Source organism: Bombina bombina, chromosome 1 (assembly GCF_027579735.1).
Source record: "Bombina bombina isolate aBomBom1 chromosome 1, aBomBom1.pri, whole genome shotgun sequence".
In the NCBI taxonomy this organism is placed as follows: domain Eukaryota; kingdom Metazoa; phylum Chordata; class Amphibia; order Anura; family Bombinatoridae; genus Bombina; species Bombina bombina.
Window position 1 is genome coordinate 830055141 of NC_069499.1, and position 14201 is coordinate 830069341.

Here is a 14201-nt window from a genome sequence, read left to right on the forward strand (position 1 = left end):
TTTGAACTCTCTAAAGTCGTTACTTGATTCGCATCATGAATCCTTTGCTGAAAAACTGACCTCTGCAATTGCGGAACTCAGGAAAGATTTAACTACTACTAATGAGAGATTGGATACACTCAAAAGAAAGCAGGAAGATGTGGTTGTGGACCAATCTAACCTCCTTAGCTACACACAAAATCTTGCAATTCAAATGTCTGACCTTGAGGAAAAGATAACGGATTTGGAGAACAGGTCGCGTCGAAATAATCTAAAGATTAAAGGTATTTTGGAGGATACTACAGCTGCAGACCTCTCCAAGTATTTAACTGAGTTTTTTGCTCTAATGGCTGCCCCGCTTACTGATGTGTTGGGTTAATAAACTATGCGCTGTGGGGGTAAAAGCTAGGGAGTCTCGAAGAAGTAATCTCACAAACTTCAAAGTGGGGGTAAAATTTGGATTGGATGAGACTCTTAAGCGCTTGTGCTTAATTACCCAATAAGGAAAGATAGTCTTACTATGTAGTTGGATTCAATGAGATCTATTTATTTTTAGAATTATAAATACATACAATAAAATTTAAAACAATAGAAATTGATTCTTAAAACAAATCTAACTGGTTGGCCAACCATACAGTGTGAATAAAATGATATAATATGTTTTCCAATCCCTGTTACTTAGTGTATTATACAAACATATCTGTATATTTGAATTTTTGAATTTTGGTTTAATTGCAGATATTTTTTATGGATTTGATATAGTGGACTTGTGAAGAAGTATGGTATCCACAAAGAATATTCGCAATATTAATTCTTAATTACCATATTTACCATATTCGTTTGTTTAAAGCTGAACATACATAATTAAAATAGCGTCAATGGTATCAACAATATAATTAAAATAGCGTCAATGGTATCAACATTAGTAACAAATAATAAAAGTGAAACAAAAATAAAGTGATACAGTAAAAATCGTATAAGTTATGAAAGATAAAGTCTTTCTGCCGTGATCGTTAGAGTAATTGTTAATTGCTTTTTGTTAAAAGCGCTGTTGTTAAGTCCTCCGTGGGGATAGTATGTGCGGGCGTGCTGCAACACGTTTTTGTCTAATTGCTATATATATTGCGATTATAAGTCACTGTTAAGTAGTTTTGGTTATCTGTCCTTCACATTAACTTCCTTAGTTGGTGTAGGTATAATAAATCTTACCCGTTGTTTCTTTTGGGATACTTTGTTTCTGGTCTAGTTTCTTTTTGTACCCAATTCAATCTTTACTGTGATGAATGTGGATCGGAAGCCGGGATAGCCGATGCCGGTGTTGTAGTGGTTTCAGTATGTCGAGTTGGTTTGTCTCTGCGATTACACACACTTGAAGGAGTAGATGCTGGGGTATTGTGGTAGTGTGCTTTAACCGTTAATCCTTTTGTCAGGTTTTCAAAACCTCTTGAATTGTTGCTAATGTGTTCTGTTTAGATCCGTACTCTATTTGTTTCAGAGTATCTGATCTGCAGGTGTCCTCAGGTTTCTTTAGGCACAATTATTAGGTAAGGTATTTCAGTTGTTCTTGGCGATCCTTTGAAAGAAGGACTAGGTGCTTTGAAGGTTGTTCTTGAACGCTTCAGAATATCTTTCAAGCATATTTGTTGGTCCGTGGTTTGATGTAGTCTTGGCGGTCCACTTCGAAAGTGGACTATGAAAATGTTTAGTGTAGCAAGGAGTAGGCAACGCGTTTCAGCTGATTAATACAGCCTTTATCAAGCATATCCTTGCAGTTGTAAACAGTGGGTTTTTGCATTCTGTGATTTGATTCTATTGGATCCCCTAGGTAGTTGTATCTTTACAATCTGGTGATCCTATTGGTTGTTGTGTCGGTGCTTTTGATTGGTCATTCCTTAGCATGTGACCTATTAATGGTTCAGTTTATCACGGTGATGGGGGAATTTTCACTTATTTGTATCAGATGACCAAGTAAATGCATAAAACGTTATGAAAACTTGTTCCAGTAGTAAACACAAATACGAATGCATTGTTATAATAAAAACATAAATAACTTTTTGTACATCAGAGAATCTGTCCTTACAGGGTTTGTGAGTCAGTATAAGGTTTTTGGTATATGCCAATTTGATTATTTATTATGTTCTTTTTAGTCCTTTAGTGCAAGAATTCATATTTTATTGTTGGTTCAATTCTAGGGTTGGTAAATTAGAGGTTTAGTCATTTGTTTTGATGATGAAATTTAATATAACAGTGGAATGGGAAATTTTAATTTTGCGTGTTCTTGTTTGATCTTTAGTAATCATTTGTTAAAAAGCAGGTTTTTTATTAATAATCGTTATTTCCATTATTATTGCTTTGGTGGAAGTATATGAAACAGGCATTATTGGTTCTAGAATTTTTATTCCTATTTTTGTACTTTATTTATTTTTAGTGTTCGTTCTTTTATAATCTTTTGTTGAAGAGCAGGTTAATATTTTGGTATTCATCATTTCAATTGTATTGGTTCAAGGATATAAAACATCCATTATTAATAGTTGTGTATCAATCTGTTGGGTTTCTCTTCCAAATTTGGAGTGTTTGTTATCTTTTAGCCTTTGTTGAAAGAGGGTATCATAAAACGATTTTTTAAAATTTGGTGAAATTTTGAATTGTTTATGAAGTGTTGTTATCAGATTGGGTTTTTGGTGAAACATGCATTATTATTGGTTCTGGAATTTTTATTCCTATTTTTGTAATTTATTTATTTTTAGTGTTCGTTCTTTTATCATCTTTTGTTGAAGAGCAGGTTAATCTTTTGGTATTCATCATTTCAATTGTATTGGTTCAAGGATATAGAACATCCATTATTATTAGTTGTGTATCAACCTGTTGGGTTTCTCTTCCGAATTTGGAGTGTTTGTTGTTTGTTCTCTTTTAGCCTTTGTTGAAGGAGTGTATCATAAAAACGATTTTTTTAAATTTTTGGTGAAATTTTGAATTGTTTATGAAGTATTGTTATCAGATTGGGTTTTTGGTGAAACATGCATTATTATTGGTTCTGGAATTTTTATTCCTATTTTTGTAATTTATTTATTTTTAGTGTTCGTTCTTTTATAATCTTTTTTTGAAGAGCAGGTTAATCTTTTGGTATTCATCATTTCAATTGTATTGGTTCAAGGATATAGAACATCCATTATTATTAGTTGTGTATCAACCTGTTGGGTTTCTCTTCCAAATTTGGAGTGTTTGTGCTCTTTTAGCCTTTGTTGAAGGATTGTATTATAAAACGATTTTTTAAAATTTTTGGTGAAATTTTTAATTGTTTATGAAGTGTTGTTATCAGATTGGGTTTTTGGTGTTGGCATGCAGGATTTTTTGTGGTTCAAGTATTCAAGAAACAGTTTAGACTGAAGTCTATATTCAGACCTTTTGGTCTTAAGGTTTGCATTTCAAAGATCCATTTTGCTTCTTTTTTAAGTAGGTTGTTTGCCTGGTTACCACCTCTTATATTTTGTTTAATTTTTTTGTATAGCTGTGTAGTTGAAATATTTTAGATTGCTGTTATTGCAAGTTCTGAAGTGTTTGGGAACTGGCAGGTCTTTATTTCTTTCTAGTTCCGATTTTTCTATTGATAATATGTGTTCCCTTATTCGTTCTTTTATCATCCTTTCCGTTTCACCTATATATTGTTTGTCACATTTTGTGCATGTTATAAGATATATTATGTTTGTGTCTGTACATCTTATAGTCTCTTTTATTTTATATTCCTTGTTTGTGATGCTGGATTTGAATGATTTAGCTTTTTTTTTTTTTTTTTGTTGCTTTTTTTGGAAAATACTACAACAAGATCCACACTTAGGAGAAAAATTACCACAAAACCCAAAATTCATTTACAAAAAGGCCAAAAATCTAAAAAGTTCACTAGCTCCAACCATAAAACATAACAAACCGAAAATCTAAAAAGGAGTTCAAGGTGAAACATTACAGGGATTTTATCCCTGCGGTTTCTGCAAAGCATGCAGACATGCAAAAAAAGCTAAATCATTCAAATCCAGCATCACAAACAAGGAATATAAAATAAAAGAGATTATAAGATGTACAGACACAAACATAATATATCTTATAATATGCACAAAATGTGACAAACAATATATAGGTGAAACGGAAAGGATGATAAAAGAACGAATAAGGGAACACATATTATCAATAGAAAAATCGGAACTAGAAAGAAATAAAGACCTGCCAGTTCCCAAACACTTCAGAACTTGCAATAACAGCAATCTAAAATATTTCAACTACACAGCTATACAAAAAATTAAACAAAATATAAGAGGTGGTAACCAGGCAAACAACCTACTTAAAAAAGAAGCAAAATGGATCTTCGAAATGCAAACCTTAAGACCAAAAGGTCTGAATATAGACTTCAGTCTAAACTGTTTCTTGAATACTTGAACCACAAAAAATCCTGCATGCCAACACCAAAAACCCAATCTGATAACAACACTTCATAAACAATTAAAAATTTCACCAAAAATTTTAAAAAATCGTTTTATAATACAATCCTTCAACAAAGGCTAAAAGAGAAACAACCACTCCAAATTCGGAAGAGAAACCCAACAGGTTGATACACAACTAATAATAATGGATGTTCTATATCCTTGAACCAATACAATCTAAATGATGAATACCAAAAGATTAACCTGCTCTTCAACAAAAGATTATAAAAGAACAAACACTAAAAATAAATAAATTACAAAAATAGGAATAAAAATTCCAGAACCAATAATGCATGTTTCATATACTTGCACCAAAGCAATAATAATGGAAATAACGATTATTAATAAAAAACCTGCTTTTTAACAAATGATTACTAAAGATCAAACAAGAACACGCAAAATTAAAATTTCCCATTCCACTGTTATATTAAATTGCATCATCAAAACAAATGACTAAACCTCTAATTTACCAACCAAATTGGCATATACCAAAAACCTTATACTGACTCACAAACCCTGTAAGGACAGATTCTCTGATGTACAAAAAGTTATTTATGTTTTTATTATAACAATACATTCGTATTTGTGTTTACTACTGGAACAAGTTTTCATAACGTTTTATGCATTTACTTGGTCATCTGATACAAATAAGTGAAAATTCCCCCATCACCGTGATAAACTGAACCATTAATAGGTCACATGCTAAGGAATGACCAATCAAAAGCACCGACACAACAACCAATAGGATCACCAGATTGTAAAGATACAACTACCTAGGGGATCCAATAGAATCAAATCACAGAATACAAAAACCCACTGTTTACAACTGCAAGGATATGCTTGATAAAGGCTGTATTAATCAGCTGAAACGCGTTGCCTACTCCTTGCTACACTAAACATTTTCATAGTCCACTTTTGAAGTGGACCGCCAAGACTACATCAAACCACGGACCAACAAATACGCTTGAAAGATATTCTGAAGCGTTCAAGAACAACCTTCAAAGCACCTAGTCCTTCTTTCAAAGGACCGCCAAGAACAACTGAAATACCTTACCTAATAATTGGGCCTAAAGAAACCTGTGGACACCTGCAGATCGGATACTCTGAAACAAATAGAGTACGGATCTAAACAGAACACATTAGCAACAATTCAAGAGGTTTTGAAAACCTGAACCGGGCAAAAAGCCCAGCCATCTGACAAAAGGATTAACGGTTAAAGCACACTACCACAATACCCCAGCATCTACTCCTTCAAGTGTGTGTAATCGCAGAGACAAACCAACTCTACATACTGAAACCACTACAACACCGGCAGCGGCTATCCCGGCTTCCGATCCACATTCATCACAGTAAAGATTGAATTGGGTACAAAAAGAAACTAGACCAGAAACAAAGTATCCCAAAAGAAACAACGGGTAAGATTTATTATACCTACACCAACTAAGGAAGTTAATGTGAAGGACAGATAACCAAAACTACTTAACAGTGACTTATAATCGCAATATATATAGCAATTAGACAAAAACGTGTTGCAGCACGCCCGCACATACTATCCCCACGGAGGACTTAACAACAGCGCTTTTAACAAAAAGCAATTAACAATTACTCTAACGATCACGGCAGAAAGACTTTATCTTTCATAACTTATACGATTTTTACTGTATCACTTTATTTTTGTTTCACTTTTATTATTTGTTACTAATGTTGATACCATTGACGCTATTTTAATTATATTGTTGATACCATAAAAAATATCTGCAATTAAACCAAAATTCAAATATACAGATATGTTTGTATAATACACTAAGTAACAGGGATTGGAAAACATATTATATCATTTTATTCACACTGTATGGTTGGCCAACCAGTTAGATTTGTTTTAAGAATCAATTTCTATTGTTTTAAATTTTATTGTATGTATTTATAATTCTAAAAATAAATAGATCTCATTGAATCCAACTACATAGTAAGACTATCTTTCCTTATTGGGTAATTAAGCACAAGCGCTTAAGAGTCTCATCCAATCCAGATTTTGCCCCGCTTACTGATTCAGAAAATATGATTGACAGGGCGCATAGAGTTCCTAACTTTAGAGGTCCTACAACTGCGCAAAATAAAGATGTAGTGGTACGTCTCCACTTCTTCACGTTTAAAGAACGCATACAGAAGGCAAGCACTCTGAACTTACCTCTACCAGGCAAATTTGCTAATCTAAAAATCTTCCCTGACCTAGCCCCACAAACACTCCAGCAGAGGAGAGCATTTGGTGATATAACCAGGGAGTTAAGGCACCATAACATTCGGTATGAGTAGGGTTTCCCAACAAAATTGTTTATTACTAAAGGAGATCACAACCATGTAGTCTCAGATGTGGCGCAAGGATCCAAGTGATTGCAGTCATAGAACTTGAACCTTCAAACTCTACATCTGTTACACCTAGTGATACTGGGGAACTTTCTTCATTGAACCACACTTCTCCTAAAAGCCCGCTATGGGTTGGGGCACATGCTTGGGAGCCTAAACCACAGAGAAGGCCACAAGATTTGGATTACACTTCATAAACTTATCCTGATTTGCAACTTAGTCAGAGACACTGGGACTGTATGTAAACAAGTGCCCACTGGGTGAAAAATACTGAGGAACATATGCCGATAAGTATTACTGAGTATTTATATACCTTTAATGTAAGAGTGGCTCGGCCACTGTGGTGTGATGATTTGAACCGTTTTAAATATGTTTGCATATATCTTAGCATCACATCTAGGTACTTACGCAGACCTACATTACATTTTTTATAACACGTTAATAATGAATCTATATTTGATAGGTTAAATTTGGAACCTTGCACAACACGCTAGTGGCCTTGCCTCCGTAATGTTTGTTAGTTTTGTAAGGCAGTTGACTCTGCATATACTCATGACAACTTCTGTAGGACAGCTGTGTGCTAGTTTTTCTTCTCTCCGCATATATTCAAACTGTTTTATATAAAGATTGCACTATTATTTGTTAAGGTGTTTATTTGCTATATCCGTGCATTGGTACCTTTTACTTTTTTTCTTTTTTGAAAGTCTATTCAAAAATGATATCTGGAAATCCTTTAAATGAGACTCGTTGTGAAATATAGGAAATGTACCATATTTAAATATGTAAATCTTATCCCCAAACTTATCTATTACGAGATTAAAAATCTTGTTATTGTGAGTTTTCCGCCCAAACTCAGAAACAATCCTACAATACTCTAAATAAGAATATGGGGTTACTACCTATTTTATCATATTTTCGAAGTAGTCCCAAACCGTAGGTTTCACAGTGTATTTTGAATAGTTTGACTTTCACACTGGTTCACATTGCTTTTGGAAAAGTTAGTGTGGCTCTTATTGACGTACTGATTTCATTTTTACTATTTCATATATACCACATTAGAATAATATTTAAATGAAAATGGTCAAACCAAAGCATTCTCTAAATGACACTAGTTTACTTATATGTATGTTTAAAGGTATAAGTTCTTTCTGCCGTTGTTTGTCTGATCCATCTTTTGTTTTTGTTTTTTGTTTTCTCTATGTGAAACATTGCTCTTTAATTCTAATTGTGCTTGCTCTATTACCACGACACCATGGCAAATATATTTGTTCACCCCACTAACCCTAATATTCCCACATACTGAGCATCTACTGCGATAGCTGCATTTTATTTAAACCCCTTTTAGATTTCAGGACTTTGGCAGCTTTAGGTGTGTTGGTCTCCCCTAGTTGTCCCCCCGATACCCGCTAATAGTTCATTTTATATATCCCTCCCTCTCACTGTTTGTTTGTTTATTACTTACATAGTATGTGGCATTCTTGCCCGGCTGGTTTTCCACTTTCCCCCCAATACTACCTTATAGCTCTCTAAATAACATCTCTACAATACCCCCATTTTTTCCAATTGCACTATCCATTTAGACGACAAACCACTTGCCATTAGAGGTTGGAATTTTAATAACTGAATAGAGGGAGAGAATATTAAGAATTTAGCTACAGCTTTGATATAAGAACCCACTCCCCCCCCCCCCTTTTTTGTCTCTCATGCTTGCGGCTCCCAAATGGCTGTGACATGCGTTTTGTATAACGTCAGGGGTAAAAAAGGGGTACCTTGCATTCAATCTTCAGTGTGCTGCTGGAGACCGCACGAAGCGAAGCTCTGTGTCGATACTCTGAAGAGGAGGACCAATGTCGCTGAGGACTTTGCCGACCGTCACCACCGGATGAAGATAGAAGATGGACCACGACCTGGATGAAGATTGGAGAAGATGCTACACCAATGGATGAAGATGTTTTGCCACCAGGATGAAGATGGATTGCTGCCCTTCATCATTGGTGAGTACCAATTTGGGGATTAGTGTTAGTTTGTTTTATTTTATTTTTTAAAATTGGGCTGAAAAAGAGCTGAATGTCCTTTTAAGGGCAATGCCCATCCAAATGCCCTTTTCGGGACAATGGTTAAATTAAGGTTTTTTTTTTAGTTAGGTTTTTTTATTTTGGGGGTGTTGGGGGTTGTAATGTTAGAGGATAATTTGTGTTTTTTTCAAGCAGAGTTTCTACTGTAATTTATTTGTAACATTTAACACTACAAAAAAGTCTGACTATAAAATACTTACTTACCATCATGAATATGGTTTATGTTTTTCTTTTAAAAGAAGTGACTAAGACCATTGTGATTCCCATAGTCTGCCAAGTACATATGCTCCCGTACATGACACTTATGCGTTTGCTAAATGAAAATGTAAGACCAATTATATGCAAAAAAGTTCTTAAGACTTGGGCCAAAGTAATCATTGAACAAAAACAGGCCAAAGCAATTACTGAACATCTAGGGCTCCATTTATTAAGCAGCAGATGCTGCTTCGGAGGCCCATCGTTTCAGGTTTGCCTGAAATGAAAGTTAAAAAGCAACGGTCATAAGACCGCTGCTCCTTAACCTGTCTACCACCTCTTAGGTGACAGATTGAAATCATCCCAATCCGATCGGTATGATATCCAGTCCCTGCTAGTGGCCTATTGGCTTGTGCTTGCGCTGAGCAAAATGCTTGTGCAATGATAAATGTGGACAGCGTATGCTGTCTGCATTTAGTGATGTCGAGCAGACATGATTCTCTATAGCAAATCATGTCTGCTCGTCATTTAAAAAATCTACCCCTAGATAGAGATTTTAAAGCTATAAAGCATGAGCTAGCAGCATTCATAAAATATTTTAATGCTAAACGATATATAGTCCCCCATGTACTAAATGGCGTTCTGACAAGGTTCTCATCTTGAGAACTTGTCTGCACGCCTTTGGAGCATATGGGCAGCAGAGCCTGTTCGTCCACTCTTCGTATGTATCATAACACACTCTGACAAGTGAGTAATGCCACCTCCTTCTCTTGCACGACCAATCATGTGAGAGAAGGGCCTGTCAATCACCCTGAGCAAGTGTCCGGGATAATTGTTTTCCCCCAAACAGAAGTGGCAGAGATTTAAGAAGCAGCGGTCTAATGACCAATGCTTCTCACATTGTAGGAAGCAGGCTTGCATGTGCGAACCTGCCCCACAACAGCTCCAAAGCAGCTTATGCTGCTTAGTATATGGAGCACATATTGTTAATTTTATTGAGAACAATCTGGGGAATATATGCATGTGCATATGGTTGTCTGGTATCATAATAGTTTATCATATGTGTGTTATAATTAGGGATGGGCGAATGTTTCTAAAAATTCAACATTTAAAACGAATTTTGATACATTCGTTCGTTCAAATAAAATTTTCGAATGTTTATATAACATTCTAACATTCTATTTTCAATAAAATTCGAGAATATTCGTTCGAATAATAGAATGTTTAGCTATGTATTCATTCAATTTCAAATGTAATATTCGAATTTGAATGTGACATTCGAATTTGAATGTGACATTCAAATTTGAAATAGTATTTCTAGTCTACAACTGTGTTTAATAAATGTAATATTCGAATTCGAATGCTACATTCGAATTCGAATGCTACATTCGAATTTGAATGTCACATTCGAATTTGAAATAGTATTTCTAGTCTAATACTGTGTTTTAAATGTAATATTTGATTCGAATGTGATATTCGATTTGAATGTGACATTCGAATTCGAAATAGTATTTCTAGTCTAATACGGTGTTTTATAAATGTAATATTCGAATTCGAATGTGATATTCGATTCAAATGTGATATTCGATTCGAATGTGACATTCGAAATAGTGTTTCTAGTCTACAATTGTGTTTTATAAATGTAATATTCAAATTCGAATGTGATATTTGAATGTAACTTTCGAATTCGAATGTGACATTCGAATTCGAATGTGACATTCGAAAACTGTAAATAACTTTCGAAAATCTAATTTTTAAGAATATTCGTTCTTATCAACATTCTATTATATAAATCAAATTTCTACAATAACATTCGTTCTAACATTCGAATTCGGATATAAACACATTCGCCCATCCCTAGTTATCATTGGTTTTCTATATATGGATCATTTATCAAGTGTGTTTGTGTACAGAAACACAAGTTATGAAACAGCGGTCTAAACACCGCTGCTCCATAACCTGTCTGCCTGCTCTGAGTGTGTTTGCGTACAGAAACAGAAGTTTAATAGTTTATCATATGTGTGTTATCATTGGTTTTCGATATATATGGATCATTTATCAAGTGTGTTTGTGTACAGAAACACAAGTTATGAAACAGCTGTCTAAACACCGCTGCTCCATAACCTGTCCACCTGCTCTGAGGAGGCGGACAGAACTCGCAAGAAATCAACCCGATCTACTACTATCGGGTTGATTGACACCCCCTGCTAGCGGCCAATTGGCTGTGAATCTGCAGGGGGTGGTATTGAACCAGCAGTTCACCAAAACTACTGTAGGCTGTCAGCATTTATCGATGTTTGGCAGACATGATCCGCAGTATCGGATCATGTCCACTCGCACGTTCATAATTAGGCCCCTATGTGGCCATTTTGTTGTGCATGTATTCAGTAAGTTATGTTCAGAAGAATTGTAATCACCAAATCTGTTGCTGTCCATGTATCATGTGGGTGATTTTCCCGCTATCTGCTTGAACCTGAGTTGAACTTTTCCCAATATGCAAAAGTTGCTATCGTTTGGATTGTGATCATTCAAAATTTGCAAAACACAGGACACAAATATAGGAAACAAGGTACCTATTACCTTTATATATTAAAAAAAATAATACAAATGAAATGAACTATGAGCTCCCTCTTTTTAAAATAACATAACTATTCCTGACCTTCACTGCACTTCAACCCTTAATTTGACCTTAGAAGCATAAAAAATTAGAAACCTCTGCTACAAAATTTGCTTACTACATTGTTCTGATCCTTTCGACAACACACATGATCCATAACTGTGACCTTCCCCACTGCAAAGTACCCAAACGTTACTAATCTGAAAATCCCTGCCCCAATTAAACATATCATCCAATACCCCCTAAATGAAGACCAAGAAGAGTAGCCTACTGCTGATGGCGCCCAACAGTGCTGGAATGATAAATAAATACTGTTTTTTCAATGCATCACAGGGGTTAATGTTGGAGAAGTTTTTGATGGAGGGATGAATCAGGTTGATATTTTGATGGAGCAGTCATGTAAGGGGTTAAACTTTTGTAGGGGCATTTTGTAGGGGTTGAGGTCAAGTTAATGGGGAGTTTAGAATGGTGAGACTGCACAGTTTCTGGTTACAAGAAGGGTGGAGGGAGGGTACAATAGCTCGGTCAAGAGGAGCCGGATTACCCAACAACTGTTAGTACCACTTAGTTAGGACTTTTTTGGAATTTTTATTATTTTATTTTTAAGAATAGGGTTTTTTATTTAGTAAGATTTTGTTATTTTGGGGGTTACTTGTAGTAATCTAGATGAGGGGGTTTGTAATTTTGTTTTATTTTTCAAAAGAGCTGATCACTTTATGGCAATGCTCTACAAAAGTCCCTTTTGAGGGCTATAGTATTTTTTTTTAGTGTTTAGGGTTTAGGGCTTTTTTTATTTTATGGGCCATGTAGTTTAGTATTATGTATAATACTGGGTATGTAGTATTTTTTTTATTTTTATTTTTTTAGATTTTTTTTGTTGTTGTAACTTAGTGGCGTTAGTTTAGAGGGGGGTAGGTGTTAGTGTAGTTTGTTGTAGTTTGCAATGGGAGGTGGAGGTTTTGACCTTAATCTCCTAACAACCCCTGAAATCCCGTATGGGGGTTGATTAGGTGATTATTGTTAGTTAGTATTTAGTAGTCCTTAATCTCCTAACCACCCCTCATACCAGTATGGGGGTTGATTAGGTAATTATTGATGGTTACCAATTTTTAGGACTTAATCTCCTAACCACCCCTCATATCTGTATGGGGGTTGATTAGGTGATTAGATTATGGCAGCTAAGGGGTTAATAGTGCATTTATCTAAAAAATGTAAATTATTATGTATTCATATATCTGATGCATATTATTTTAACTATTATTATTCTTTATTTATAAATCCCCAACAAATTCTGCAGCACTGTCCATTAGTACAAAGATAAAAGTACAATAATGATACAAGAGTTTACCAAGCAAATACAATGGAAATTGAGGGTCCTATTCCCATGGGAATTTACAATCTAGAAGGGTAGGAGGGTGAGAAACAGGATGTGGGGACTGCAAAGGTGAATGTTGTTAGATAAGGGCAACTATTAGGCAAGTGTAATTCGTTTGTTACTGAGTTGGGTGGTAGGCTTCCTTAAACAAAAATGTCTTTAGGGAGCATTTAAAGGAGGACAGACTAGGAGGAAGTCAGACAGTGCAAGGAAGTGCGTTCCAGAGGGTTAATGCCGCACAAGGTTCTGCAGTCTGGCATGGGAGGTGGTGACTGTAGAAGATGCAAGGAGCAGGTCATTTTTGGATCTTAGGGGGTGGGCTGAAGTATATTTGTTGATTAGCTAGTTAAAACAGGTAGGGGGGACAGTGTTTGTAAGGGCTTTGAAGGTCAGGGTGAGAATTATGAATTTAATTCTGCTGTGAAGAGGGAGCCAGTGAAGGGACTCACAGAGAGGTGCAGCAGATACAGAGCATATCTGAATATAAATTAATATGTATTTATTTCTTCTTGTAGTGTTTTTTATTTTAAATATATATTTTAAAATGTATATATCATGGAGGGGGGCAGAGCCTATGCTTGGAACGGCAGGACGTGTCTTGATGAAGCTCCTGCTTATATTTTACTAAACTAGGCTTTTATTCCAGCAAAATCTCAATTCTTGAGAAGTGAAATGGTTTATCTACTGTGGCAGAGATAAGGAACGGATAGTCACGCATAACCTCAGCCAGCTGGGCCTTAAACGACCTGTGGTCGGAGAACTGTGTGGCTGCGGCTTCCGCATATCCCCCCCAGACCTCTGGGTCGTATGCAGATACTCCGTCTTATATAAAATAGTCACAATAAGGGAATTTATTTTGAACTGACCACTCTTTTACATAATGGCGATCGCAATCCAAGCTGTTCTGGAAGAAGTGGAGCGCCTCCTGAGCCATCTTTGTGCAGAAATTTGCATGCAGCTTCAATTGGAATGGAGATCAGTTTGCCACGCTGCCGTTTGCATCAATCGCCAAGAAGCAAGCCCAGATCATCTGAATGACAGGTTGTATGCTACTAAGGCAACCCAGTACATACTAGAAGTAGGATCTCCAACAGCGGATAATACACGGTCATCCAAAAACCAGG